The 21,022-nt window shown below is 43.0% G+C and overlaps 1 protein-coding gene across 2 annotated transcripts in view; it reads left to right on the forward strand.

The window, feature by feature from the left end:
- Positions 1 to 11,749: 11,749 nt before the first annotated feature.
- Positions 11,750 to 21,022, forward strand: part of MET (MET proto-oncogene, receptor tyrosine kinase) — a 124,918-nt gene continuing 115,645 nt past the window's right edge. Inside the window, exon 1 of one of the 2 annotated variants that reach the window (XM_055122647.1) lies at positions 11,750 to 11,784. The gene's annotated coding sequence lies outside the window, so the exon portion shown is untranslated. Of the gene's footprint in view, positions 11,785 to 12,215; positions 12,414 to 21,022 lie in introns of those variants that run through there. The other variant, XM_004602074.2, reaches the window with a different exon arrangement.

The raw sequence follows: 21,022 nt of genomic DNA on the forward strand, positions 1-21,022 counted from the left end.
AGCTCTAAGAACATTAGATTATATAAAAATGTTTACTCAGAAGTCAGGAATGATAATGATTCCTTTCAGCTAAATAAAAACCAAATGTTGAATTTTCTTAAAATTTCCTCTTGGAGGCCCTGACATATTCCCACTTTGGACACAAAAAGATCATCGTTCCGCAATAGTGATCACTATCAGGCCAAAATAAAAGTACAGGCTTTCTAAATCCAAACAATGGTCAAGTGCTAAAAGTCTGAGTGCCAAACATAATGTTTTAAGGACTGCATGAAAATACACATGGGCGGGGGGCGAGGCTGGAGTGATAGCACAGCGGGTAGGGCATTTGCCTTGCATACTGCTGACCTGGGTTTGATTCCCAGCATCCCATATGGTCGCCCGAGCACCACCAGGAGTGATTCCTGAGAGCAGAGCCAGGAGTAACCCCTGAGCTTTGCTGGATGTAACCCAAAAAGCAAAAGCAAACAGACAAAAAAAAATCGGGTGTAGCTTTTAAAAGAAGCTAAGAGAGTTGGAGAGATAGTACAGGGGCTAATTGCTTGCACCTAATCCCACATAATTCAGAGCACCACAGAAACTCCTGAACACTGCCTGGTGTAGCCTTGCAGACCAGGGAACAGTGCCAGGAGGGACTCTGAAGGACTCTGAGCTCCCCTCCCCCGAGGGAGGGGGGTCTGGCTGTCCCTGGTGCCACAGGACCCCAACAGCAACACGTGCCAGGGCCCCAGCATTGAATTGTTGTGTGGTCCATAGACTGAGAAACATCAGAAGGAACTCCAGGGCCCCCTGAGTACCTCTGGAGAGGTCAAATAAAGAACTCAACCGGGGGGCTAGAGTGATAGCACAGCGGGTAGGGTAGGGCGGTTGCCTTGCACGCGGCGGACCCGGGTTCAGTTCCCAGCATCCCATATGGTCCTCCAAGCTCTGCCAAGAGTAATTCCTGGGTGCATGAACCAGGAGTAACCCCCGTGCAATGCCGGGTGTGACCCCAAAAGCAAAAAACAAAAACAAAGAAATCAACCAGTAAAAAGAAGCTGTACCAAAGAAGCTTTCCATGAAGCAGAACCACTATGAATGATAAGGAAGAAGGGGTTTACGGCAAGACTCGGCACTTACACAATTGTGGGGAGGGGCCAGGAGCCAGAAAGGCCAACTACGTTGGAGAAACAAAAATGAAGTGATGCAGAAAAGTCCCCCGAGCAGTTGGAACTCACAGGGAGCTCTGGATGCAGCGGGTTCTACTGCTGGGTAGCGGGAAGGGGCGGGGCTGCCCCACCGTGTCCACGGCTGTAGGACGTTGGTGGCTCCTCAGAACTGCACCTCTGTGAGTTGTCACCCAAGCACTCAGTAGGGCCACTTTTAGTGAGCAATGTCAAAAGGAGGAAAGAGGGGCTAGAGGCAGCACAGCAAGTGAGGGGCTTGCCTGACTCAGCCCATCCAGGTTTGTTCCCCCGGAGAGATCTCGGCGTAAAGAGCACAGACTAAACCCAGAGCACAGCCAGCTATGGACCCCAAACAAAAATTTTTTTAAAAGAAAGAATGAACCAATTAGAATCTGACAGCCTCTCTGGGCCCCTCACATAGCACCTAGAGCAATAACGACCTTCAGAAATAATGAAGTTCCAAGTCTTCTTTTTTTCCCTCCAAGCCCCAGAATGCAAATAGTTTCCCTTCGGACCCTTTGCACCAATCTCCATCCCGAAGAACTCGGACATGAAAAAAGTCTGAAAATTTGAGTTCCCAGCACAACCACGTGGAATAAAACAATCCAGCACATTGGAATTCCTTTCCTTTCCTTTTTCAGAGGGGTCATATCAGCTTAAGGAGTCCAGGGCCACTGCGTAATGCTGAGGCTGGCTGTGGGATCTCCCAATTCAGTGCTCGGGTGGGCAGGATTGAGAGTTCCCAGAGCTGCCCGGAGCAGTGCTAGGGTGGGAGGTAGACCTTGCACACGTGTGAGGGACGTGTGCTCTAGCACTTGAGCCCCAGCCACGTAGGAATTTTGACATAATAACAGGCCCTCCAATAAACGTACAGGAGTGGGTGAATACTCCACCTCAGAAGAAACAACACTAAAATTAACATGTCACTGTGTTCCAGATTTTCACTAAACAACAAAAATCAGAAATTCTTAGCAACCTTTCTGCTATTAGCCAGTTTTTTGTGTCACACCCCAGTATCTATCAAACTTTCCTCCCTGTTCGACTTCCAGGAATCCTTGTCTCATATAATTTTATTTTTTTGTACTCCTGAATTAAAAAAAAAATCCTTCTTTGCCTCCTTTAAATCCTGCTCCAAACCTCCCATTTAGAGAGTATCTTTCCTAAGAGGAGCTGGAGAGCTAGTATAGTGGGTAGGGTGCTTGCCTTGTACACAACCGACCCAGGTTCAATCCCTGGCATCTCATATGATCCCCCTGAGCACTCCCAGGAGTAATTCCTGAAGTTAGAGCTGGAAGTAACCCCCGAACACCACCAGGTGTGATCCAAAATAAAATCAACAAAAAGAATATCTTTCCTAAGAAGTGCAAAATTCTTGTTGTTTTACTTAAAATCCATAGCGACTCCTTAGCAGCTATCACACAATCTCTCCCTCTTAGAGTGGCATAACCATCCCTCTTATTCTAATCCTCACCTACATTTTTAGCCTCATTTCCTGACCACTCCCAAACACATTGGGCCCCAACTGTTCCCAACTGCCTGCAGAATTCTGAATACATGATTATTCCAATCTGTGTGTTTCTCTTCTCTGCTAAAAATTCATTTCATCACCAAAGGTCCTTTGCAAATATAGTCACCTGGCAAACTTCTGCTCTCATCAAAGATGTGAGTCAGTGTGTTCCCCTGCTGATGTCTTCTGTGCTTCCTTACCTGCTTCCCACGCTGCAGAACACCCACGACTCTGCTAGCACTGGTCAGCACTGCCTATAGCTGCTGCTCTAGGTTTTCTGTGCTAGCCTATGAGCTCCTCACTTTAAGTACCACCTGCATTCATCTTTTTAGTCCTAAGCATTCAATTTTACCTGCGATAATAGGGGCTTATTAAACTCTTGATTAAAAGATAGTCATAAAGGCTGGATAGATAGTACAGGAATTAAGTCATTTGCCTTTTTTGATTTAATTTGATCCCTGATACTACACAGGGTCCCCCAAGCACTATTAGGAGTGATCCCTGAGCACAGAGCCAGGGCTAAGCTCTAAGTACCACAGGGCATGGCCCATCCCTCCCCCTACTCAAGAAGGTGATATAATACAATATATGATATGATTAATTATTGTATTTCATGTTTATTACTGCCACCATAAAAGTATAGCTAAGTTCATGATAAATATATTTTATGACTAGGGAAATAGCTCTAAGGGCCAGAGCATACATACATACATACATACATACATACATACATACAAGACATACCTCATGTCTTGCATACACAATGCCCCAGATTTGATCCTTGGCACATAGGGTCCCTGAGCACCACCAGTATAGCCCTGGTGCTTCCTGAACACCAAGCCATTAGGCAGGCATGCCAAGAGTGGCTCCTATGAGCACAGCTGGGAAGGTCCAAAACACTCAAATTAGAGCTGGTGATGCAACTCAGAGGTAGAGCATTTGTGTTCCATCTGTGAGACCCAAGGTTTGATTCCCTGAATAGCCAAATGAAATTGAAACAATATGTTAAAATAAAAATGTAAATGTTTATATTTACCTAAAATAATTACCTTGGAGGTAATCTGATCAATATAAATAATCAAATACTGAAACTAAGTCTAAATCTTCAAATGGCCTTAAACTAAATGACCTCACGGATAAATTAACAAGATCATTTTAAAATCTCAATTTCTCTGGTGCTGTTTCAATGTCCTGTTGGCCTATTATTTGAATAGAAAACAAAGGGAACATCTGGTTTTCCTTAACTTTGGGGTGACAAATATATTTGTAACAGTAGCAAATGAAGAGTCAACAGCATCTGATAACATGTCTAACGTGGGGAAAGTGGGTCAGAGAAGATGGCCCCAGTGCTTCAAGGGAGCACTTTCTCAAGATGTCTTTCCTAATTCAGGTACACACTCCTTGAAAGTTCCTTCAACATAAGCAGGAGAGTTCACAGTTGAGTTTATTGGCTTTGACATCTCTGCCTAGAGGCTAGTTTGCTATTGATCTTGGGGTGGTTTGATTGCATTTTGGTTTTCAAAGTAAATCCAGAAAGGAATGTTTATAATAGACCAACAAACTAGAAGTCCGAAGCATTTTGCATCACCACTGACTTTTTGAGCCTGACCTTTGACTGGTCACTGTTGGTCTCGGCTGTTCTGTTTTTAATTTCTCACTGGAAAAACTAGGTTCATCCAGAGTTGTACACACCTTAATTTCAATTATATTTCAACTTTGAGGGTGTCAAAATGTCAAAGTCTGGCCAGTGGAAAAGTGTTGTAACTGTATTATATTCAGAATGTACTGGTTGTACAAGATGGCTATCATGATTCTAATAAAAACTTTTTGAGTTTTCTATCATTTTTTCTTTGGGCCACACCCGCATTACTTGGAAGCAACTCCTAGCTCTGTTCTTGAAAGGAGGGTGGTTATAGTTTGGAAGCTCAGCTGCAAGAGAAATGCCTTAATCTCTGTATTCTTGAAGTCATGAAATTTGCTTATAAATGGATAGACAGGGAGAGTATCACGCTAAGTGAAATGAGTCAGAAAGAGAGGGACAGACATAGAAGGACTGTACTCATTTGTGGGGTATAGAATAATATCACATGAGACTGACACCCAAGGACAGTAGATACAAGGGCCAGAAGGATTGCCCCATAGCTGGAAACTGCTTCATGAGTGGAGAGGAGAAGGCAGATGGAACAGAGAAGGGATCACTACGTAAATGAAGGCTGGAGGAATCAGTCGGGATGGGACATGCGTGTCGACAGTAAATAATGGACCGAACATGATGACCTCTCAGTGTCTGTGTTGCAAGCCATAATGCCCAAAAGGTGAGAAAGAGTATGGGGAATATTGCTGCCATGGAGGCAAGGGGAGGGTGGGAAAGGGGGAGTATACCCAGGATATTGGTGGTGAGGAATGTGCACTGGTGGAGGGATGGGTGTTTGATCATTGTGTGATTATAACCCAAACATGAAAGCTTGTAGCTATCTCACGGTGGTTCAATAAAATTAAAAAATATATATCTGTATCTCTTAATCTCTTATCTCCCCAGTCCTCTATAACAATTTTTCCGTTGCACTGACTTATATGCTCTTAAGCTTTTAAATGATGTAACAATTTATAGATTGTTTGATTTATTTTTCCTCTCACCAAATATACTATCCCCAAATTTTTAAATAAGTTGTAACAGAAAAAACTTTTATCACATTTTCACAAAATCACAGTTAATAAGAAATATACACTAGAGTGAGTTTTATTCTAATATAGTTTCTCCCTATGTAAAATTAATCAATTATTAGGTATACTTGTTCCAAGAGGACTGGCTTCAGTAAAATTTTTGTTGATACTTTTAAAAAATCATTTTCTTCAAAGCCTAAAATTCTTCTTATAACTGACAAAAGTGATACACAGGGCTAAGTGCCAAAACACTTAACAAGTTCATGGGAAAAACTTAATGGGAAAAAACCTAGAAATTACAGTAATTACACAAACCCACACATTCACAAACACATTTAGGGGTTGGGGCACATCCAGCAGTACACAGGACTTACTTCTGGCAGTGCTTGGGGAACCATATGTGGTGCTGGGGATCCAAATGGAGTTTGTTGTGTGCAAGGCAGGAGTCCTAATCCCTGTTAAACTTCTTTTTTTTTGATTTATGACTAAACATGAAGGTGTTCAGGGATCATTACTGATAGTGCTTAAAGGTCAGTATGATGCAGAGGATCAAACTCAGGTCAGCAGCATGCAAGGCAAGTTCCTTATCCACTGTACTATCTTTCCAACCCATGAGCACAATTTTAATAGGCCATCCATAAAGAAAAGGGAAGGAAGGAAGGAAGGAAGGAAGGAAGGAAGGAAGGAAGGAAGGAAGGAAGGAAGGAAGGAAGGAAGGAAGGAAGGAAGGAAGGAAGGAAGGAAGGAAGAAAGGAGTGGGGTGGGAGGGAAAGAGGGAGAGCGGGAGGAAGGGAGGGAAGAAAAGAAACTAACATAACTCTAAAAATGGAATACTGACAGGTGAAAAAATTGTGAAGGCAACATTGTTGATCTTTTTACAGAACTTTGCTTTTATTTTTATGATCTGAGAGCACAGACTTTCCAAAGAATGTTACTTGGGACTTTTGACTCATCTGCTGCTTGTATTTCTATTTCACATTCCCTGGGTTCGCAAAAGCTCAAGGAATATGAGAACTGAAACACCAAAAAAGACATTTCAATTCCTTGCATGTCATAAAGTGTAAGGCTATGCAGCTACATCCACTACCAGGCCACACTGTCTGCCACTATAAGCTGGTGTGAAATATGACCTGAGTAGTATTTTATTTTATTGGGTGGATGAAGATGATTCACTTTGCAGTGATCAGGGGACCATGCATTGTACCTGGGGTCAAATTGAGGTTGACTGCATGCAAGTAAGCACCTTACCTGCTGTACCATCTCTCTGGTCCCTTGTGTAGTATTTTACCAGTGTACAATGAAGGTGCTGCCAAACCCTTGAGTTTGCTCTACAACACCCAGTCCCTGCAGGTCAAGGAATCAGAGGGTGGTCTTGCAAATATTATGGCTGATTTTGTGGACAGTAAAGAAAGGGAATGAGAGGAAGCCTAAGTTCTGCTGCCCCACACTAAATAAATGCATCATTCTCCCTATGTATAAGGACTGGGAACAGTTATACAAGTTCCAATGGAAATGAGTTGCAAGAATCCTAGAAAGAGGCAGACTTGGGAAAGGTGTGTGTGACCTTGGAAAAATAATATGGTTTCTCAGAGCCTCATTTTCTGGATGTAAACCAAGGAAAAGCAGAGCAGAGTTTGGTTATGAGAATCCTGGTAGACCTTAAACACACATGGGGAGCATTTACTGAACACTTTATCCCTTTGCCAATACTAAGTGTCATTTAATTTGCTGGATGGGTAACTAAACCAAATCATTCTCAAAATGCAGCACCCTGTTGGAGATACAATTTATATTTAATTTTTCTGCCTCCAGCTTCCTATACCTGCTGATTAAAAGCGCTCTATGTACAGCTTCAAGAGCCTAGCAGTCTTGTCCTCAATGTTGAATACGCTCAGTCATATTTTCAGAAAACTTAACATTGCATGTTTTATTTTTAGAGAGCGCAGCCACAAGTAAATGGCCAATACCAATCTCCATTAAAGAAAAACAATATAGAAGCATTCCCATTGACAGTGCCCCATTCCTGCTCTTTGAAGCTGGAATTTCCATTCTGTAGAGCAAGGCTTCCCGGGTCAGAGAGGTAGCTCAACAGTCTGAGCACAAGCTCTGCATGCAGGTGGTCTGGTTTCAATGCCTGACATTACATGGTCCCCAATGCACAGCCAAACCCCGAGCACAGAGCCAGCAACAGACACCCCACCACCAACAACAACAACAACAATAACAACAATATCACTAGTTGTGGCCCCAAAACCCAAACCAAATTCTCGCTTTTTTTTAATTTCCCCAAACATTTGCTATAAAACTAATTTTAGAGAAAATTGATATTATGACCTTGAAAGAAAAAAAGGTATTTTTTATCAGTTTGGTTTTGTACTGTCTTTCCACTGAATTTTCACAATTTTCAATATTCTACTACATGATGCATCTTAAAAAGGTTAAAAGGAGCCCTATATCACCAACTTGCATTTCCCCACAAAAACTATTTGAGGAGCCAACATGAGAATCGCTCTTTTGGTATGGGGCATTTTCCACAGGTGGGAAACAGGGCGATGGAGCAGGTAACAGGGGACAACAGTCAGACTAAAGGCTCAGATCACAACATCTAGAGAGACCAAACTGACCTCAAGCTCAGAAGTAAGCTTGATGCATTATGAGAGAAGCAGGCAGGCTAACAGAAAACTGTACAACCTATTTTCTGGCCACAACATGAACATTTTTTTGTTTGTTTGTTTTTGTTTTTGTTTTGCATCACACCCGGCGATGCACAGGGGTTACTCCTGGCTCTGCACTCAGAAATTACTCCTGCTGGTGCTCGGGGGACCATATGGGGTGCTGGGAATCAAACCCAGGTCGTCTGCGTGCAAGGCAAATACCCTGCCCGCTGTGCTATGGCTCCAGCCCCAACATGAACCTTTTGTCCCCTTCCCTTCCTTCGGTTATAGTTTGATTACAGAGTGTCACATGGCTTAGTTGTGATGCTCACATACTTAGTGGCTGTGGTGTTTGATGAGGGGGGGCTTTAGTTGTAGGACTCACACAAGTGCTCTCTGGAGGCTGAATTTATTTAGGTGGAGTGCTTCACTGCACTCCAGCTGTAGTGCTTACCAGCGGCCAATGAGCTCAGTGTTTACATTTTTTTTTCTTTTTACTGTTATGTTTGGGTGCTTGCTGAGATGTGGGAGGGGCCAAAAACACAGCTTTGGAGATCACACACTCTTGTGGCAGCAGAGGTCCTAGACAGCAGAACTGGCTGGACTGAACACTTAGCACATATGCTTGTCACGAGGGATCACACTTGTGACCTCTCACTTGCAGGGCAGGTACATTTAGCTATCAAGCCACTTTCTGGGCCCTGCAATTCAAACTTCTGAAACACATTTCGTCAGGTGTTCTTCGTCCCCTGGGTCTATGGTCTGTGAGCTCTTCCCTCTGAAAGTTATCAGCCTAAAGGCTCTGTTCAAGAAGGTGGCTTTGAATGTTTTATTTCAGAAACGGTCACATGAGGGAAGTTAAAGGGTATCATGAGAGATGGATATTTCGAATGATGAAGGGAGAGGAGAAAGACAGGGGTATATTTAGAACAGGATGCTGCTGTTCCTCTCTCTCCCAGGCACGGTTGCCATTGAGCCCATGGCAGGGTTAAGAAATGGAATCCTGTTTACAGTTTAGCACTATGTGTTATCAACAAGTATTTGGATAAGGATAGCTCAGGCCTTTCAAACACTTACATTTTACCAGACACTTTTCATGTGATTTATTTGGACCTCATTTCATCCTCAAGATCACACTATTGTTACCACTCCCCCCCCCCAATTTTACAGATAGCCACAAAGAATGTAAGCCTCCAGCCTACAGTTAATTACTAACATGCAGATGACTTCGGATGAAAATCTAAATTACCAAATTCTAAAAACCTCACTCTTAATACACCTATTGTGCTAAGCACAGTCTTGGAGAAGTCTTATTCCCCATGCACAGACTATGTCCATTTTTAATGCTTTGGGCTATAGGGAACAAAAAAAAATGGCTAGCAGTGTCTAGATCAAATATTTTTCTGCTAAATAAATCTGGATCAGGTGTTTACTGCTCACTGCTGCTGTTCATAGCCATAGCCATAGCAAAGTCAGCCTCTACCATTATGATTCTAATAACTAGTTTTTCACTGGGCAATAGAGATGAAATTCATAAAGCAAGAAATGGGATCAGTTCTTTAGTTGCCTTTAATCAGGATATTAAACTCTATCCCCAAAGATCCCAACAGACTCTGGCCTAATCTGATTGCCAGAATGACTTCATATATTCATGTGTGTTACAAAGGAGTCTGGGAAAGTCTCTTTCCCAGTTCTAGAATGAAGGCAGGCAAAGGAGCATGTGCTGGGAACAGAGAAGAGCAAGGGAGTAAATAGCTGGTTGCGAACAGGTGCTGGTTTAGCTAGCCAACAGGGCAGCCACAAGATGATTTGGTTTTCTTAGGAAAATACCAACGAACTTCATCACACAGTGTGTCACCAAAATCATGAACTCAAGGTAGGTTCTGCAATAACAAAGTTTGCTACAAAACCAACATTGCTCTAGAGAACCCCGATGCCTGTCTAAAGTATCTACTTCTATCCATTTTCAGAATTGTGAAATTACTTCTAACTCTTCCTGATCAAGCCTATCTGGGAAGTATGGAAAAGCCAATTATTGGATCCATATACACTTCAGTAATTTTAGTGATGCTAATTTTCATGATATTAATTTTAATAAAATGTACCCTCCTATTTGTGGTTAATAAATCAAAAACTGAATTTTTAGAGTTTCGAATTGGATTAAAATTTGCCAGTGACTAAAGCCTAGGAAAGTTCAGTGCTCGAAATTTACAAATTAGTTATTTGGATGTATAATCTATTTTATTTTCTAGTTTGTATTGACTTTTCTGGGTCATCCTACCCCTGTACTTGTAATTTTTTTCTTCTATATTTTTATCATGGCGTACAAACTCAGAAAACCTGTTAAGGAACTACATAAGGCAATCTAAAAATCCTGTTAACATATTGCTATGGAAACCAGGAAATAGAAGCAGCACTCTAATCATTCCTTTAGACAGCTATGGCTAAGTGTGTGTGTGTGTGTGTGTGTGTGTGTGTGTGTGTGTGTGTGGTGTGTTTGCCTTTTATTGAGAGCTGGTACTAAACTCTAAATCTTCAATTGGTCTGCCTATAAGTAGACCCAATGCCCATTCCATTGTTCAACTGTGCCATGCGCTAACAAGAAAACTTCAGTAAGATTGCATTGTTTACTTAGCCTTGTTCAGGTCTCCTGGCAGAGGAAGAACACCTGACTGGGATTTGAGACCTGGATTCCTTCCCTTCTATTCACCAAAAGAGGGACCCTCTTGGGAACTCTCATAGACTCAGTTTCAATATCCGCAATATGGTTCCATGCAGGCTCACCTAGTACATATCTGAGACATTTCTTTCCCATAAAACTGGGGAACCCCGAGGTAATCACTTGAGGCTCGAAATTACCTTGTAATTTGGGTAGTGTCTGGTACCTATGACCTCTTGGGGAAATGGTTCCTAGTCATAGTTTTTTTTTCATACTGGAGAAATCACCTTTTTTTTTTTGCAATTGCATAGTAAATGGGACTCTGTCCCTTACTCACCAATAACCACCATGCAGTATCTGGCAAACCCGTTTGAAAACTTCGCTCCTGGAACCTCAGAGAGTTGACTTTTCCATGAAGGTCACTGTCAAGTGTTCTACCACACATAGAACATATAGTCATACTGTCATAAGACCACAGCCCTTATATAAGTCAGCCACCCCTATCTCCCAAAAAAACTTAAAAAAAAATAACATTTCAACATTCAAGAATTAAACTTTAGTTCTGGTTTACTTAGTGTTTTTGTTTGTTTGGGGCTTCAGGGATTTTTTTTGTGTGTGTGTTTTATTTTATTGTTGGTGCCTGCCTATTTAATCAACCTGTTACCTGCTGGGGGGCTGGGAGGGGGGGTGAAACACAGAGACAGAGACAGAGTCAGAGACAGAAACAGAGAGACACAGAGAGAGAGAGACTTCCTCAAAGCTAAACTCCAGTGTTGTTCTTCCTTCCAGAAATTCGAGTTATTATAGTAGGGGATCATCGTGGCGCAATGAAATCATTGGGACAATTCGTCCACCCGCTCCTGCCTCCTTCTCTGACAATGAATTCCTTGTTTGCGCAGTGCCCAAATCTTTCTCCACGCGGGTCAGTGCCGGGGGCTGCCAAAGACTAAGGAGAGACTGGGCACAGCCGCGCGCGCTCCCAGACCCGTCGGGCTCAGGGTGCGCAGAGGGTGCGCGGGGAGCGGAAGGGTGAGGGTGGGAGGCGCCCGCGCGGTGCACGCGGCGGGGGGCGAGCGGCGGGAGCCCCGGGGCCAACGCGGAGAGCGCGCGCGGGGAGAGGCGCGGCGCGGCTCGGGGGTGCGTGGACAGGGCGCGGGGTGCGCGCCGGCTGAAGCTGGCCCGAGCGCCAGGAGGGGGAGACTCAGCCCCGCCGATCTCCCGCGGTGCCAACTGCAAGAGCGCCGGGACCCCGGGGGGCGCGAGCGAGCGCGGCCGGGGCGGGCGGCAGAAACTTCACGTCCCAAGTTTGCACCTGGCGGCGGCGGGCGGGGAGGACGCGGGAGGGTGGGGGGGGGGGGCGTGGAGGGCGCGGGCGGCGGGCGGGCGGGGAGGGGGCGGCGGCCCCCGCGGCGTCCCCACCTCGGCGGGCTGCCGGCTCGTCCTGCCCCGACGCGCCCGGCGGGCGGCGCGCTCCGAGCGGCGGCTGAGTCAGCGCGAGCGCAGGGGCAGGGGCGGGGGCGGCGCGCGGCGGGCGGGCAGGCGGGCGGGCGGGCGGGGCGCTGGGCCCGGCCGCGCCGCAGGTGACCCGGAGCCGGTCGCCGCCCGCAGCGCCCCCGACCCCTTTGTGAGCGGCTGCGGAGCCCGGGGCCGGGCGCGAGGCTGATGCGGGCCGGCAGCTGACGTGCGCCCCGGCGGCGGGGAGGCGCGGAGCGCGCGGGTGGTCCCGGTGCCACTGACTTCGCGGGTTCCTGGGCACCCGCCGAAAGGTAAAAAAAATAAACTGCAGCCCCCTTCTACCCACCGCTCTCCCTTCGCAATCCCTTCACCTCCCGCACCCTATTTCTCGCCCCTGGGTTTCTGCTTTCTTTGTTCCCCCAAGACACCCGACTGTTGTGACCGGGCGTTGGGGGGGAGTGGTGCAGGAAACTGGGGAAGGGGAGAGGTTTGGGGGCTCCTGGAATTGGCCGCGGAGAGACGGTGCAGGAGACGAAGGTGGCTTTTTTGTTTGGGGGGGTGGGGGGTGCTTCTGACAGCCACCTGTGTGACTCAGGAGGAAGAGGGCTGCCAGGGGGAGGCATGACTCGGAACGGCCGGGCAAGTTTCAGGCTCTGATCTGACTCAGCCGGTGCAGAGAGCGCGGGGGATCCCGTCGCAGGGTCCCAGGGCGATGCCGCGGGCGAGGCTGCAGCCCCGGGCGATTGTTTTCCTGGTTCCCAGCCCTGCTTTCTCGGCGCGGTGTGAGGATCCTTGCTAGGGGCAGGTGTTTCTGCAAAGGTTTGAGTTCTTCATTTCTGGCAAACACACAAGGCTGCGATCCATCATTTCCCGTCGCACCTTATCTCTGCCGGCTCGAAACAGGACATCTATCTTATTAGGTGAAATAGATACGAACCAGAGGTCGTGCCGTCTGGTGTGTGCTGGTACTGACCCAGTAATTAAAGCGCCAGTAGAATATACGTTCATCAGCTATTGACAATGCAGAAGTACCGTTTCCATTTCATATCTTAAAAAAAAAAAAAACTAAAACAGCTATTTACTCATTTGCCATTTGGAGAGGGTTCCTGTGGATCACGCATGAGTAGCTGTCCAGTGTATTTTACCTTATCTCGTTTTTATGTTCAAAGGAGCCTGGGGCAGAATGAAATATTGTCAACTCTCTTAGGCAAAATAATCAGGATACTTTAATTGCCGAGGTAAGATGGTCGATAAATATGAGAGGATTGTAAAAACTGACGTTTGAGAGAATGTAGACTATCTGGACTCTCTCCTGAATTTTAAAAAGACCGTTCACATTTTGCAGAGTTGGGTGGTGGTTTATTCTGTCATTTCCATCAGCCACTTACCTACATATTGCCATGCAAATGGATTCAGAAAAACATTATTTTCCTTTACTGCTAAACTATTATAGCTGACTAATGAATTTTTTTCTGCATGAAGATGATCTGAAAATGATGTACAGCGTGTATCTCTGTGTACTGGAACATAAATTGTGCTTTTTATGTAATCCAAGTAGTGCTTGGATTATTTACAGGTCCATATCTTTCCTTACATGCTCTAAGCTTATTGGACTTTGTTTTGAAAATGTAACTTTGATAATGGACCAGAAGTGAGGCGTTTCAGAGCCAGTCATAGCTTGTACTTTTTTGGTGTATTATTCAGTGTTCATTCTCTTTGAATTGCTTAAATTTTATTTTCTCTAACTATTAAGAATCTCTTATAACATTAAAATATACGGGTGGTCTAAAAAATTCCTGTTCTGATTTCAAACTTAACAGTACATAAGCCTATAGTTACTAACCTAGATCTTTTTTTTTATTTTAACAATATAGAGTTGATGGCATATGGAAGGTGATCTACTAACTACTTCTTTCTCAATGATTGCTTTGTTCTTAATACACAGCAATAGGAATTACATTGTCTGCTAAGTACCTTCAGAATTAGTGGATGAGGTTTATAGGAATGATAAAGATACAAGACTTATCACAGCCAGTACATAGCAAATCACAATACTGATATTTTCCTGACTTTTAAGGAAAAAAAAAAAAACAGGAGAAATACCCTTAATTTAAAATTTCTTTTTAAGGACTGGGGGAAATAACTCAGAAGCTAAAATACATACTTGGTATGCATGAGGCCTGGAATTGACCCCCAGTGCTACATGGTCCCCAAAACTCCACTGGGAGTGTTTTGAGCACCTTAGGAGGAAGAGCCTTAAGGTGTGGCCCTCAAGCCAAAAATCAATCATTTTTAAGAGTGCAATCTTGAATTTTTTAAAAAATTGTTTTCACGAGTGTTAGACTCAGCAATACATATAAAATATCAACTTTGACCCAGGCAGTACACAGGGGTTACTCCTGGCTCATGCACTCAGGAATTACTCCTGGCGGTGCTCAGGGGACCATATGAGATGATGGGAATCGAACCTGGGTCAGCTGCGTGCAAGGCAAATGCCCTACCCGCTGTGCTATCATTCCAGCCCCAAAATATCAACGTTTTAAGCTAATAGCTTAGGAAGGGTAAGCGCAGGAAAGTTAACCAAGGTAATATATATTCCGGAATAGCACTAGTTTAACTTTCCTCTCTTGGATGTGGTCCTCTCCAAATGAAGTGAATAACAGAAAAGTGACCACTGTGCTCTTGGACACGGTCTTCCTCTACGTGGCTAGCTCAGTGCCTGTGATGACACATGCTTTCCAATTTCATGGTTTCTTCCTCACTGTCATTAGGCTTAATGATTCTCTCCAGAACCATCTATGCTTTGTTTCCCCCACCATCCCGCTGTATTTTCCTGGGGTTACCGTGTTTATTCATGAGATACTGGATTTCCGAGTTGTGCCCCCAATTTAAGGGGAGAAAATCTGCAGAAACTCCTGGGCCTGGGAGTTAACCTCCTTTTCCTCCAGGGTGGATGTTGAAATTGGTATCTGATAATGGGCCCTCAGGGCAGGGTTTCCTCAGGGTCTTTGCTCAGTACAAAGTAAATAGTCACTTCTTAGTAATATAAGATGGGTAGACTGACTAATGTCAGTTGAGAAACATGTTGATTTCTTAACCTTAATAAGGTTGGTTCCAGGGCTGGAGGGATAGCACAGCTGGTAGGGCATTTGCCTTGCATGCGGCCAACCTGGGTTCGATTCCTCCGCCCCTCTCCAAGAGCCCGGCAAACTACCCAGAGTTTCTTGGCTGCACGGCTCAGGCAGAGCCTGGCAAACTACCAGTGGTTTATTCGATCTGCCAAAAACAGTAACAAGTCTCACAATGGAGATGTTACTGGTGCCCGCTTGAGCAAAATTGATGCGCAATAGAATGGCAGTGACAGTGACAGTGAAGGTTGGTTCCAGGCTTATATTTGCCCCTCCAAAAACTAGCTAAGAACTGTAAGTTGATTATCATAGATGTTTGGTGTTAAGAAATTTTTTTTTAAGGGAAGAAATGAAATCTCTGTCTTTGAAGAATTTACAATCTATTAAACTAGGTAATGCATATGAAATAGACTCAAAATCCATTGTTATTATCTTATTACCTGAAAAAAATAACATCAGAAACTACACTATTTGCTATGAAGTGACATAAATGTTTTTGAAAACTCAAATGATTGAAATGTAAAGGCCTTCACATTTTCAAACTGCTTTTGAAAATCCTATCTTTCTGATGCTATGTCAATCACACAAGATAGAAAAGGATGAAAGCATTATCTTAACATCCCTATATAATAGACGTGCCAGCTGTGTGCCGAGCCCACCCCCGTGCTCTCTCCACAGCATCATACAGACCTCTGGCCCGGCTTCCATGAAGTCTAACTATTTGAAATATGTTCCACTGAGGCATAGGTTGGGATGCTCAGATTGGAGATAAATAGTGACTAACATTTCTAATCTCTGGAGTTGTCCTCACCTTCTCTTTTTCCACTGAAGCTTACCGAGAAGTGACTCCATTCTTATGTGTGGGGCATTTTACTCCTGTTATCAGATTAAGAGCTGTGAGTAATTTTGTAATCTATCCTTTTATCAGAAAACTCATTCTCAGATATCTCTTCAGCTGTGCTTAACAGTTTAGTATAGTCTCCTTGGGATTTGTCTCAATAAAAACATCCAGTCAGATCTCACTACTTTGCTTTCCAAGGGACAAAATGAAGATGTTTTTATATGCTCTAAAACATAATTGAGGGAGAAAATACATGTGTGGTATTTGTCGAAGAAATGGGAGCTTAATGAAATTTGTAAAAATCAGTTCAATGCCGAATTGTGTACCCATGTCTACATTTTTCTTCTGTGAGTAAGTTTGTACAAATATGTCTATGCAGAATATTGTATTATTTTTTTATTCTTCTGATAAATTGTGTAGCTATGGGTCCAGAGAAATTATGTAATGATCCATTGAATTTGAAAATGCGTTTCCACTAATATAACAAAGAATTATTATGAAATAGGGTCAGATCAGTCTTGGATGGTCCAAGAATCATGAGTGTTAGTGATGCCAGATTCCTTTGTGAGTATGATTGAGGATTTAGTCATTTGGGTCATTTGTTGAGCACCTACTAGGTATATCATAAAGTGGTAATGTTGCAGAAAATAAAAGAGAGAAAATCTCTGATGTCATGATGCTCTATAGCAACAAAGATAAATAATACATAAAATACGTAACTGTATTGAACATCAGGGGATGATCATAGCCTCAAGGAAGTATAAAGCGGTAATGGAGACAAGTGACTGCCTGGGATAGGTGAAAGTTGGAGTAGAGATTGAAAACTTTAGTGTGGAGTCAAAGAAGACTTCAGTTTAAAAGTGACCTTTCCAGAGCTCCATCAGGCCCAAGCACTGGAGGGACTAGCCATGTTGTATCCTCACAAAAGCTATACATTCAAAAGAGATCTTTGATGGATAGGGCAAAATTGTCTGCCAAAGAGGCAGGAGGGTAGGAAGGGGGGGGCAGGATACTTGGGGACTTGGTGGTGGAAGATGTGCACTGGTGGAGGGATGGGTTTGTATCATTGTGTGACTGAAACTCAAACAGTAAAGCTTTGTAACTGTATCTCTCGGTGGTTCAATAAAAGAGGGGGGGGTGCTTTGAGCTATAACCTGAAGAAGATGAGAGAACAAGCCATGTATATGTCAGAAGCAGGGCATTTCCTTTCCACTGCACAGAAGTGCCATTCTCATTTTGTTGTCTCTGTGATTATGCAATACACAGCCTGCACAACTGTACAACTGTACCTGGGTCCCTGGCACATGGAAAATACTTAAAAACAGCCTACAGTTCACTACACTCTGAAAGATGAAGATAAAGGGGGTTTTATCCTCTGGTTTATGGGATAGGGAGGACCAGAATGCATTTACCTGGTCCCATTTCCACAGTATATCCTCTAATGAGGGGATTGCTCCATTGGGACCATTAATTAGCCTCTCTGTTTTCTACACGGTGAGCTTAGTTCAATGGAATTTGCTGGGTGTAGTCCCCAAAGTCTGTGCTGTGGATCGCTTCCACCAGATAAATCTGGAGAGAGCAAAGACCATTGCTGGTGGTATGAAGCTGCTGCCTGCTATGTACGTCTGTCTTGCCTTTTCTCTCTCCTTTTTCCTTCCCAGTGTAATCTGTTGAATTGGAAATTCCTCATTGCCCCATACACCTTGTCTTGGGTCCTATGTCAAGATTTCAAACAAGTAACCTAAATGAGCAAGACAGACCATTTCATCGGAGATTAACAGTCTTTGTAGACAAAGTTTATCATCCTTGGACTTGGCTTGAGATGCATTGGGTAGGATGGACCCAAGTCTTTCAGATTCTTAGAAGTTAGAAATCTTACCATGTCAACCATGTAGACTCTGTATTTTTTTAACCCTTATATAGACTAGAGAGGGAGAGAGAAGTCTGCAGGTAAGATTTGACTCTTTATGATCCCATTGACAGTCTTGGTCATGACTGAACTTTCCCAGTGGTCTGCTGTGTGTGTCTTCTTCTGGTGCTATCGAATTCATCAGTAGACATGCTCAGAGAGTACTAAGACTGCCCGCGAGCATTTTATATCCTAGGATTCTCACATTTCCTCCACCTCTGGAAAATTCATTTAGCAATTAAAAAGCAATTTCAAAGATTGTTTAGAATCCATCACCTTTTGGAACCTACTGGCTCACATATGTTCTATCCAGCTGTGTACATGTCTAAACTAAAGAGCAGTCTAGTTCATTCTTTAACTGAAGCAGTCATTTTAGTGAAGCCGGAATTCATCAAAGTTTATTGCCAAGTTCTCATTTATCTCGAAGGATTAAATTTCTATTTGGAATACAGGCTTTTTGTTTTGTTTTGCTTTGAGCAATACCTGAACTTCACCACTTGTTATTCCTCTACCACTGAAATTCAAAACGCACATTGCATTGCTTTCCAGTGCCATGTAATAGCTTTTAGACCACTGGTAGGATCTATTTTTCCAAAGGACTAAGAGCTCACAGGTTGTGTGCTGACTTGTTTCCTTTAATCCTGAAACTCAGTGAAATGCCCACGCTAGTGGCCTTCCGGAAGGCCATTGTGTTAGAAAGGAAGATTATGTACAGTATTTCTTCCTACTATTTTAGAGGCAAACATAATAATACATCATGAAACGGCGCAGATATTAAGACCAGTGGCCTTTTCTTGTTCTGAAATATTTTGTTCCCCAAGAGTTGGAAATCTGAAGCAGCACCTAAGGTTCAATTTTGAAGTAATGTGGTTCTAGAGAGAAAAAAAAAATCATTTGGAAGAATTTAAAAGCATTTCAGTTGTTTGATAAAGCTACAAGATGTTTCTGATGTTTTGTGTTTTATTGAAAATTTCTAGAAGAACACTTAAAGCTGGAGACCTATGAAACAATATAGACTTTGCAGATCAGAGAAGAGGGAGAAGGAATAAATTTGTTTAGTAGAATTTAGGTTGCCTCCTTTGAGGTTAAATCATGTGGGAAAAGAAAATGCAGCCAAATTTTGGATCCATAAGACAACCCAAACTATCTTTAAAAATAAGTTTTGAGTCTGCTTAGGACTAATGTGTCTTTAGACCAACATTTTAGCTCTTAGACTTAAACCTAGAAGTCTTTTAGAGGAAATTTAATCCATGTGTTTTTGATTCACTAAATCCTAAATCATTACCCATAAACTGTATGTCTCTCTAAGCTCTTTGATGTCTAAGAAATCTTTGAAATCATATAAAGGGTTCTCTTTTCCCTCAGAATAGGAAGTTAGTTTTTGCTAAGGGTCAGTAAATAGTATCTTCAAAAAATAAAGTTAGGTATGAAATCCTGCACCCACGAGAGAGGGGATGTATATTCTGCTGCTACAATGTGAAAGATATAAGTACTTTTTGAAACCTTGCTTATCAGTGGTATTCAGCTGTAATCCATATGAGCCCCCAAGGAAATTTTTTGGCATAACTCTTCTTTCTATTGTAATACGAAGTCCAAATATTTATCATTTTACCCTGGCACACAGTAGGTACTCAGTAAATATTTTGTTGAATGCTAAGTGACTGATGTTTTCTTTTACCCAGACCCTTCTGCTAATGTCAGTCTTTCTATTCAATATCAATATCCATCTGTCATGTCTTGGAATGAGATCTATTCTGAGTCAGTGACCTGGTTTGACAAATTTTAAAAATAAGCCATCCAAGTAAATATATGACATTTATTGAAATTCATTCTGTACCATGAAGCAACTGCCTTGCAAAGAGTGCTGAAAATAGGAAGGAATTTCTCGACTAATTTGATTAAATATTCAGTTCCTACCATATGCTTTCTGAAAATTGATTTTCCCCCTTTCACTGTTCCTGCCATCCTTCCTCCCACCTTGACATGCTTGCTGATTGAAAACTTACTGAAAGCTATACATAGAAAAGGGCAGGTCATTTGTATGTATAAGCAAGAGCAGCAAGTACAAACAGGATCCCAAAACATAATGCTATAATCACACATTGCTGTAATATAGGAGGTGAGGGAAAGAGGTGCTCAACAATAATAGAGGCATTAAGTTTTGCTCCAAATTACATAGATGACACATGTTTGAACTCTATTGTGTGGGGAAAAACACCTTCTTACTGTAGTTAGACTTCCTGTTTGTGTGTATTTTCTGGTAACTAGACTTCCCATATGAACTTGGCAGAAAAACGTAGCTTTAAGTAGAGTTGAGGTGCACATGATATGGGTATGGAGTGCTGTGAAGAGAGCAAGCCCTTCTCTCTGAATAAAAAAAAATATTAAGAAGCATTTGGAAGAAGGCATAGTTTTGAAATGTGGGTATGGAGAGCTTTCCTCATACCGTGTCATAAGTTTCTAACTACTTATCACACTTTGTCCTCAGAAAACCTTTCCTTATCAAAAATGTGTCGTTTCTCTCTGACACTAGCGTGACAGAATTTGGCAAGGCCTTTTAACTTGGTGGGTAGGAGAAGAAGGAAGATTGCACTATTATGATCTTCATATCAGGATTCCTAACATGAACTTGAAGGTTTTGTGAGTGACATACATATATCATCGTTAAGACTTGTTTTGAAATTTAAGTATACATGGCACTGTATAAGAAATGTTGTGTGTCTGTGTTGAAGCGAGGTGTTCTGGCCCACAGCTGGTGGTGCTCAGAATCCCTCCTGGCCAGAGGGATCACTCCTCAGAATACTCAGAGGACCCTGTACAATGCAAGTACCTTAACCCCTGCATTGTCTTGCTGGAAGAAGTAACTTTTATACTTCAGTTCAGTCACTGACCAATCAGCAGTAGTCATACATTGATGTCTTAGTTCACATTCATATTTAGATAACTTTTAAATTCCAATGAAATCATATCACATTGTGATAAAATCATATTTGATAAATGAGCTGTCAAATTCACCTGTATTTGTACATTTGAGAAAAATGT

This window comes from Sorex araneus, chromosome 1 (assembly GCF_027595985.1).
Source record: "Sorex araneus isolate mSorAra2 chromosome 1, mSorAra2.pri, whole genome shotgun sequence".
NCBI classification, from domain to species: Eukaryota; Metazoa; Chordata; class Mammalia; order Eulipotyphla; family Soricidae; genus Sorex; species Sorex araneus.